Consider the following 7,330-nt stretch of genomic DNA (forward strand, 5'->3'; position numbering starts at 1 on the left):
GTGGTTCTGTGTCTCCAGGACCTTTGCTGATCCAGGGCTTGGTCTGCAGAGGGAGCCCCCCCGGGAGCCCCCCCTCCCCCCGCCCCCACCCCCTTGCCCAGCTGAGCCGTGAGAAGCAGGTTTTGATATGGAAGCCGCCAGGGCGTTTCTAGGGGGCGGTGGGCTGCAATCAGCCCAGCGGCCTTTCACCTCCTGCCACTCCCCTCTCGCTTAGGGCAGCCTCCATCAGCTTCCCGTCCTGGCTGCAGCAGGCGCCCCGCCAGAGGTGGGCCTGGGCAGGCCTCCCTGGAAACTCTGGATCCAATCGTGGAGTTTCCCGGGGCCCACGGTGCATCCCTCAGCCCCCGCCGGGCGCGGCCGGGCCCCTCCGCACGCCACGGCCTGGAAGGCTCCATCCACTCCAGTCGGGCCCGCCTGAGATTACCTAGGTGTTCTGGTGACTTCTGAGGGCCTCGCATGAAAGATAACGCCCAAATCAACAAATCTGCCATTGTGGCTTTGAAGAGACTGTTTCAATCACTTTATTTTGTCTTTATGTCAGGTTTGCCAGATGGCTTGGGTCCTTCTGAGGTCCTGTACCGAGGGGGCGCAGAGAGAACTGGTGCAGCTTCAAAGCTCCTTTTTAATCTTTAGCAACATCACAGCGGCTGGGAAACTGCCTCGGCTCCCTCAAGTCTCCCCCACAAAAGAGGCGCGGCCGAGGCTCTAATGAAAGCCAGATAAAGGGATGGCTGGAATCAGAAACAGAGGGAAAAGAGCAGTCGCTAGTCTTTCTTGTAGCTGTTTCAAAAGAAATTCTAAGACAAATTATGGCTTTGGGTGTTTTTCTAAAAGGACTGCAGCAGGGAGAGGAGGTGGGGGAGGTGCTTTGACCCCTCAGCACCCTTCCCCTTGCATGAAAGGCAGAGGAGACTGAAAAAAGGCCGAAATACAACAATAAACTTTCCGCGTGTGCGCGTGGGGATGAAAGGCGCGCTGGCATAATTATGGGCGAGGGTGCGCGGGGGCGGGCGGGCGGCTTTACCTTGCCGCCAGCGCTATTAATGATGAGGCTCCCTCTTTCTCTTCTCTGGAAGGGGTGCCTTTGGTTTTCGGGAATGGGGTGGGGCGCCGCCGCTGACATTTGGCGCAGCTGTGGGGATGCACCGCGCTGCTCCGTCGCACAAGGGCTGGAGCGGCCTCGCGCTGCTGCCAAGGCAGATGTGCCCCTGGCCATCCTCCCTTCCTTCCTCCTCCTTTAAGATGTCCAGGTCTGTCTCTTGGGACCAGCAGGGGCGGTACAGCCTCCCCCGTGGCCCCCTCCTCCTCCTTCTTGGTCCTGTTCCCTGGGGAGTCACAGGGGCAGCGGTTGGGGGTGTCCCCACACACTGTCTCCATCCCACCGTCAGGCCTGCCGGCTGCTCTGAAATCTCCCAGTGTGCCAGGCTGTTTTCACCTCCCAGCTCACCTCCAGTCATCTCAGTTTACGTGGATGGTGGGTCAGTTACTTGGGGAGGCCTTGAGAAAGGATGGACCAGGCCAGGCCACGCCCCTAATCCCAGCACTCTGGAAGGCTGATGCGGATCGCTTGAGCTCAGGGGTTCAAGACCAGCCTGAGCAAGAGTGACACCCCATCTCTACTAAAAATAGAAAAACCAGCGGGGCGTTGTGGCAGGTGCCTGGAAGTAGTCCCAGCTACTTGGGAAGCTGAGGCAAGAGGAGTTTGAGGTTGTTGTGAGCTATGATGCCACAGCACTGTCCCCAGGGAGACAGAGTTATATATATATATATAGAGAGAGAGAGAGAGAGAGAGAGAGAGAGAGAGATTGCGAGATAGAGAGAAAACACAGCTAAGTTTTGATGGGCAGGTAGGCAGGTGGAGGGGACTGGACATTCTGGGGTCCTTCCCAGGGAGGGGCAAGGCAGACTGTGGTGGGTGTCCCATGAGAGCAGCACTGGCTTCCACGGTTTGAGAGGACCAACACAGTAACAGGACCACAAAATGCCAGCGCTTTGATGTGCTGATGGCAGCTATGGGCCGGTGGGGGAGGGGAGGGGCTTAACCAGGTCCTGCATTTGGTTAGGGATAAAGTAAGACCTGTACTGTGTGTCCCACTGCCGGCAAGCAGATATTCTGAGAGAATGGGGTCTTGTGTGACGCAGGGTCAGGAGGAGGTCCCATCCTGTGAGGAGGGGTGGACAGGGTCTGGCACACTCCCTACAGCTGTCCTTCTGCCTCCCCGCCCCTTCCTCCTTGGCAGGACTCAATGGCCATAGGCTTTGGACTCTGGAGCTTTGGCCAAGAGACCAAGGTGATCCTGGGGCCTTCTGAACATCAGAGCCACTGCATGGGTGGGGGAGCTGTGAAGTGGGGGGCATCCCTGCGGCTCCTGGAGGGAAGGGGTGAGGAGGATGGGAGGTGGGGGGGACATGCCACACCTTCTCCCTTAGGGCAGGAGCAGAGCCTATGGGCTGTGTCTCTCTCTCTTTTTTTGTCTCAGAGACAGGATCCTGCTCTGCGTCCAGGCTGAAGTCAGTGGTTCACAGCTCACTGTACCCTTGAACTACTGGGCTCAAGTGATCTTCCTGCCTCAGCTTCCCCAGTAGCGCTAGTGTCAGTCCTACTTCTGTTATAGGCTGGATAATAGTGCATACCACCATGCTCGACTAGTTTTCTATTTTTTGTAGAAGGGGGTATCTTGCTGTGTTGCCCAGGCTGGTTTTGAACTCCTAGCCTCAAGTAATCCACCTGCCTCAGTCTCCCCCAATGCTAGGATTACAGTGTGAACTACCATGCTCTACCTGGCCTGTTCTAACTGAGGAGAATTTGGACAGGTTAGAGGTTCTTCCCCTGTGGAAGGCAGACTTGTCCTGTTCTCCTGCAAGGTCAATCCACACCGGACACCACCCAGCTCTCCTTACAGTGTAGACCATGGGGACAGCACAGGCTCTGGGAACAGGCTCTCAGGGCTGCAATCCTGGCTCCTCAACGTCTTAGCTGGGAGACCTTGGGCGAGTGACTTACCCTGTTTGTGCCTTACTTTTCTCATCTGTAAAATGGGATTAATAATTGTATTTCCCTCATCAGGTTGTCATGAGGACTAGATGAGTTAACACATGCCAAGTACTTAGAATAGTGCCCGGCATGGTGGTGCTCAAAGGTGCAGGCTGTCCTGTTGCTGTCTCCTGTCCCACCTGGGTCTCTGTAGCCACCATTGTGAAGCTGATCATCCACTACCTGTGTCAGTACTCATGCTTGGGTGCCGTGAGGGTATTGGGGTAAATTGCTGTCTTATCTTTCTCTCTTTGTCTTCTGGCAACAGACCCCTCTTTTCTAGGGAGCCTATAGTTCTAAGGCTGAGCCTGCCATAGATTCATGGCACAGCTCATGTCTGGCCAGTGAGAGAATCCTTAGTCCTCAGGCTTCAGGGACTGGCTTGGGGAAGGTCACACGACCCAAGCCAAGCCAGAGTCCTCCCCAGAATTTTGCTGCCAGAGGCATCAGGGAAGATGGTCCTCCACCCTCTGAGGTCCCATGTTGTAAGAATGATGTGAGCTGGAATTACTGGGTGCCAGGCTCTACCTTCTCCAGCCACAGAGGTCATCATAACCAAAAAGCAAAAATAAGAGAGACAGACAGACAGAGAGGGTTGAACAGGATGCCCTGGATCCAGCCATGGCTGCTGCTCTTGCTCTGTGTGGGCTTATGACTGGGCCAATAACCTTTGCATTTAAAGAGATTTGAGTTTGGTTTCTTGCAATTGAAATTGGAGTTTTGCTTCTTACTGAAGCTGGCTCAGTTACCTGGGGTGCCACTCTCATGCTCAGATCACGGTCACTCAGAAGGGCTCAGTCTCTGTCACAGCTGAACCACACACACCGTGAGCAGAGCGCTGAGGACCAGGTGAAGAACTGGAGTTGGTGTGGTTCAGTAGAAGTGGGCCTTCCTGGGGGTGGTGGTCGTCAAGCTGGGCTTAGTTTTGGGGACTGGGGGAAATGGAGAGGGAGGTGGGAAGCAGCGAGGGGGAGGCCGCAGCGGGAACTAAAGGCTCCAGGAGAGAAATGTAAGGTGTTCTTGGAGAACAGCAGCCAGTCTGGTTTGGCAGAGATGTCAGTTAAGCAAGTGAAGGAAAGCTGAGGTTGGTGAGGCTGGAGAATTAAGTTGGGGTCAGACTATGAAGGTTTCAAATTTCAGGTCTGGGACCTTAGGTTTTAGGGGCTGGACAATAGGAGCCATTGGAATGTGGGTTTTTTTTTTTTTTTGAGTTGAAATGGAAAGAGTCAGAGCTATAGAGAAAGAATTGTAAGGATGGGAAGGCTGGCTGGGTGTGGTGGCAAATGCCTGTTATCCCGGTGCTCCGGGAGGCCCAGGTGGCAGGCTTTTCAGAACAGACTGGACAACATAGCAAGACTTCACCTCTAAACTTATTTTTTAATTAGCTGGGCATATTGACATGTGGCTATAGTCCCTGCTACTCAGGAGGCTAAGGCAGGAAGATTGCATGAGCCTGGGAGTTCCAGGTTACAGCGAGCTATGATTGTGCCACTACACTGCAGCCTGCCCCCCGCCTCAAGGTAGGGAGCTGAAAATCAGGGTTAGAGGACTAGTTAGAAATAATGGCAGTCTAGACTTGGATGGGGGCGAGAATGGAGGGAGGTGGGGATTATGGGAATTTTTTTGTTTTATGTTCAGTATCCACTCTCTTCTACTGGTAAGAATCTCCCCATTTCCCCTGGGGAGACCACGTTTCCCTGCAACTCAGTCCCTGTGGTTTAGGTAGGGTGGACACCCCACACCCAGACCCAGGGCATGTGACCCTGGTCTAAGCTAACTCGTGTGTCCAGTCCCTTCTTGACCATGGTGTCTGGTTCAAGGACAGCCATATGTCTAAATTTGGGCCAATGAGAGTCAGGCCCACTATTTTGCCAGATGAAGTGAGGAAAAGGAATTTTGTTTTCTAGGGGACTTGTGGCTGACAGGGAGTAAATATGATGCCTCTGGGGTGCCCACAGACAAAATGAAGTCACACTGATGAAAACAGAGAGAGAGATGGAGAAGTGAGACCGAGGCCTGAGAGCATTGTTGGCCCCCTACATCAGACACATCCCCGGAGGGCTCAGGTACCAGAGACAATGAATTTCAGTTGAGTTTTCTAAAGCTTGTCAACAGACTGACCCCTGTAGTGAAGCTTGTGTGACGGCCTAGCTGGGTCTGTACTGTGTGTACGCTCAGGGGAGAGGGAGGGGCCAAGGAGAAAGGAGTGGCCAGGTCTGGAGCACCTGCTGGGGTGGTGACACAGCTGGCAGGGACCAGGCTGATGGGAGAAGCAGCTGTTTCTGTGTGGAGGCCCAGAGCCCACATGCCAGCATGAGCCAAAGGTGGCTAACCATTGCTCCAGTGGTTAGAGAGAGAAGATTCCAGGAGACCGTGTTGATCTTGGGGACTTGGCCACTAGCAGAAGCCACCCTGAGCCATGGAGCCCAGGTGTAGGACAGGGCCAGACGCTGGCTCTGAGCCCCATGGCTTACTGACTGCATGTCAGTGAGCATTTCAGCAATGTTTCTACTTTACTCAGCGTGCTCTGGGCAATTATATGAACTGTAATCTTCACTCCTCATAGATGACTGGCAAAGTGAGTTGGGGATTGAGCAGGCTAAGCCCAGAGTTTACGTCTGGCTCTGTCCTGGTGGTCTTGGGCAAATTACTTAGGTTCAGAGATGACCAGGTAGAGAGGATTCAGAAAGCATTCTAGGCAGAAGGACTTGCTGGTGGCTAAGGTGAGAGAAGCCCTGGGTGGTGGTGGTTAGTCCTGGGCTTTGCTGTTGGTTGGATCTGAATTCTTGTACTGGTTCAAGTAGATGACATCCAGGCATGTCCTTCAGCTTCTCTGTGTCTATAAAGTGGGCCCAATGGTGTCTCTCTTGTAAGGCTGATACAAAGATTGCTGGGATAATCTTTCTATAAGTAAGTTGCCTGGCACATAGTTGGTGCTAGAGAAATGGCTGCGTTGCCACTATTATCATCTTTTTAATGACAGACACAGAGGCATGGAGAAGAATGGGGGTGTCTATTGGCCCTTCTTTTTTCAGTTGCACATAAGAGAAACCCAAACCAAAGTGTCCTTAGAAAAAAGAAAACGGAGCTTTTTGCTCACACAGAAGCCTGGAGGTATTAATGGGTTTCAGGCATGGCTAGATCTAGGGACTCAAACAATATCACCAGGATACTGCCTATCTCTCCATCTTTCGACTCTGTTTTCCATGGTATAGGTTCCATTTCAAGGTTGTGCTGAAGCCAACTGTAAAACATTCAGAGATTTTGGGCACCAGTTGTTAAATCACTGGTAGCATAAAATTAGCCATGGTGGGAGTATTTATATCATGGAAATTGGCAATTGCTACACATCAGGGCTTTTGCATGTCTATGTGGGGGGACTAGTTTACCAGCACAGCACATGATTGCTCCATTTTCCAAAAGTCTTTTCCCTTATAATGGGAAGATGGTGCCCCGAGGCAGCTGGCTGAAATCCCACCACCTATGCAACTGCAGTGGAAACGGAGTACCTCTTTCACAGAAGCTGCAGGAAATGTCCCACGGTTGAGTCTCGTTGGCCTGTCTTGGACCACATAGCCATTGTGAAATAGTGAGGCCAGGGTGCAGAGTATGCGGATTGGCACATGTTTCTTCTTGAGCTGCAAGAGGGGTCAGCACCACCAGAACCACATGGATGGAGAGTGGGTGGGATAGCTCCTCTCACCATAACAAACAACCCAGCACCTAGTAGGTTCAGCAGGAAGTGCTTATAGCTCACACATCTGTGGGTGTGCTCTAGGCTGGGCTTGATGGGGTAATTGTCTGGCACAGCTCTGCTTCTCTCTTCTCTCTTTCTCCACCTGGGACCAGCTGACCAGGCTGGAGTATCTACTTCATGGCGACAGTGAAGTCACAAGACAGCAAGCAGAAGCAGGATGCCCTTGCAAGACTTAGGGTCAGCGGGGCATGTTGTTACTGCTGTCTCATTCCATTGGCCACAGCAAGTCACAAGACTGAGCCCAGATTCAAAAGGGCAGGAGACATAAACTTTAGTTCTTTGGTGAGATAAACTGTAAAGTCAGGTGGTGACAGGGATGGATGTGGAGAGGAAAGAAAAATTGGGAACATTACAAGGACTTACCACCTTCCCTAAGGAATATCAGGGCACTGCTAACAGCAGAAGAGAACTGGATCCCTGTGGGTATAAGCAATAGATTTCCCCCCAAGGACCTTAGGCAGGGCAGGAGACTCAGAGGTGGCTGTGGCCTGGGTGTGGGAGGGAAGAGGGTGAGAAGAGAGGCTGAAAGAGAAGAGGCT

Source organism: Otolemur garnettii, unplaced genomic scaffold, assembly GCF_000181295.1.
Source record: "Otolemur garnettii isolate 467f Iridium unplaced genomic scaffold, OtoGar3 scaffold00058, whole genome shotgun sequence".
Classification (NCBI taxonomy): Eukaryota; Metazoa; Chordata; class Mammalia; order Primates; family Galagidae; genus Otolemur; species Otolemur garnettii.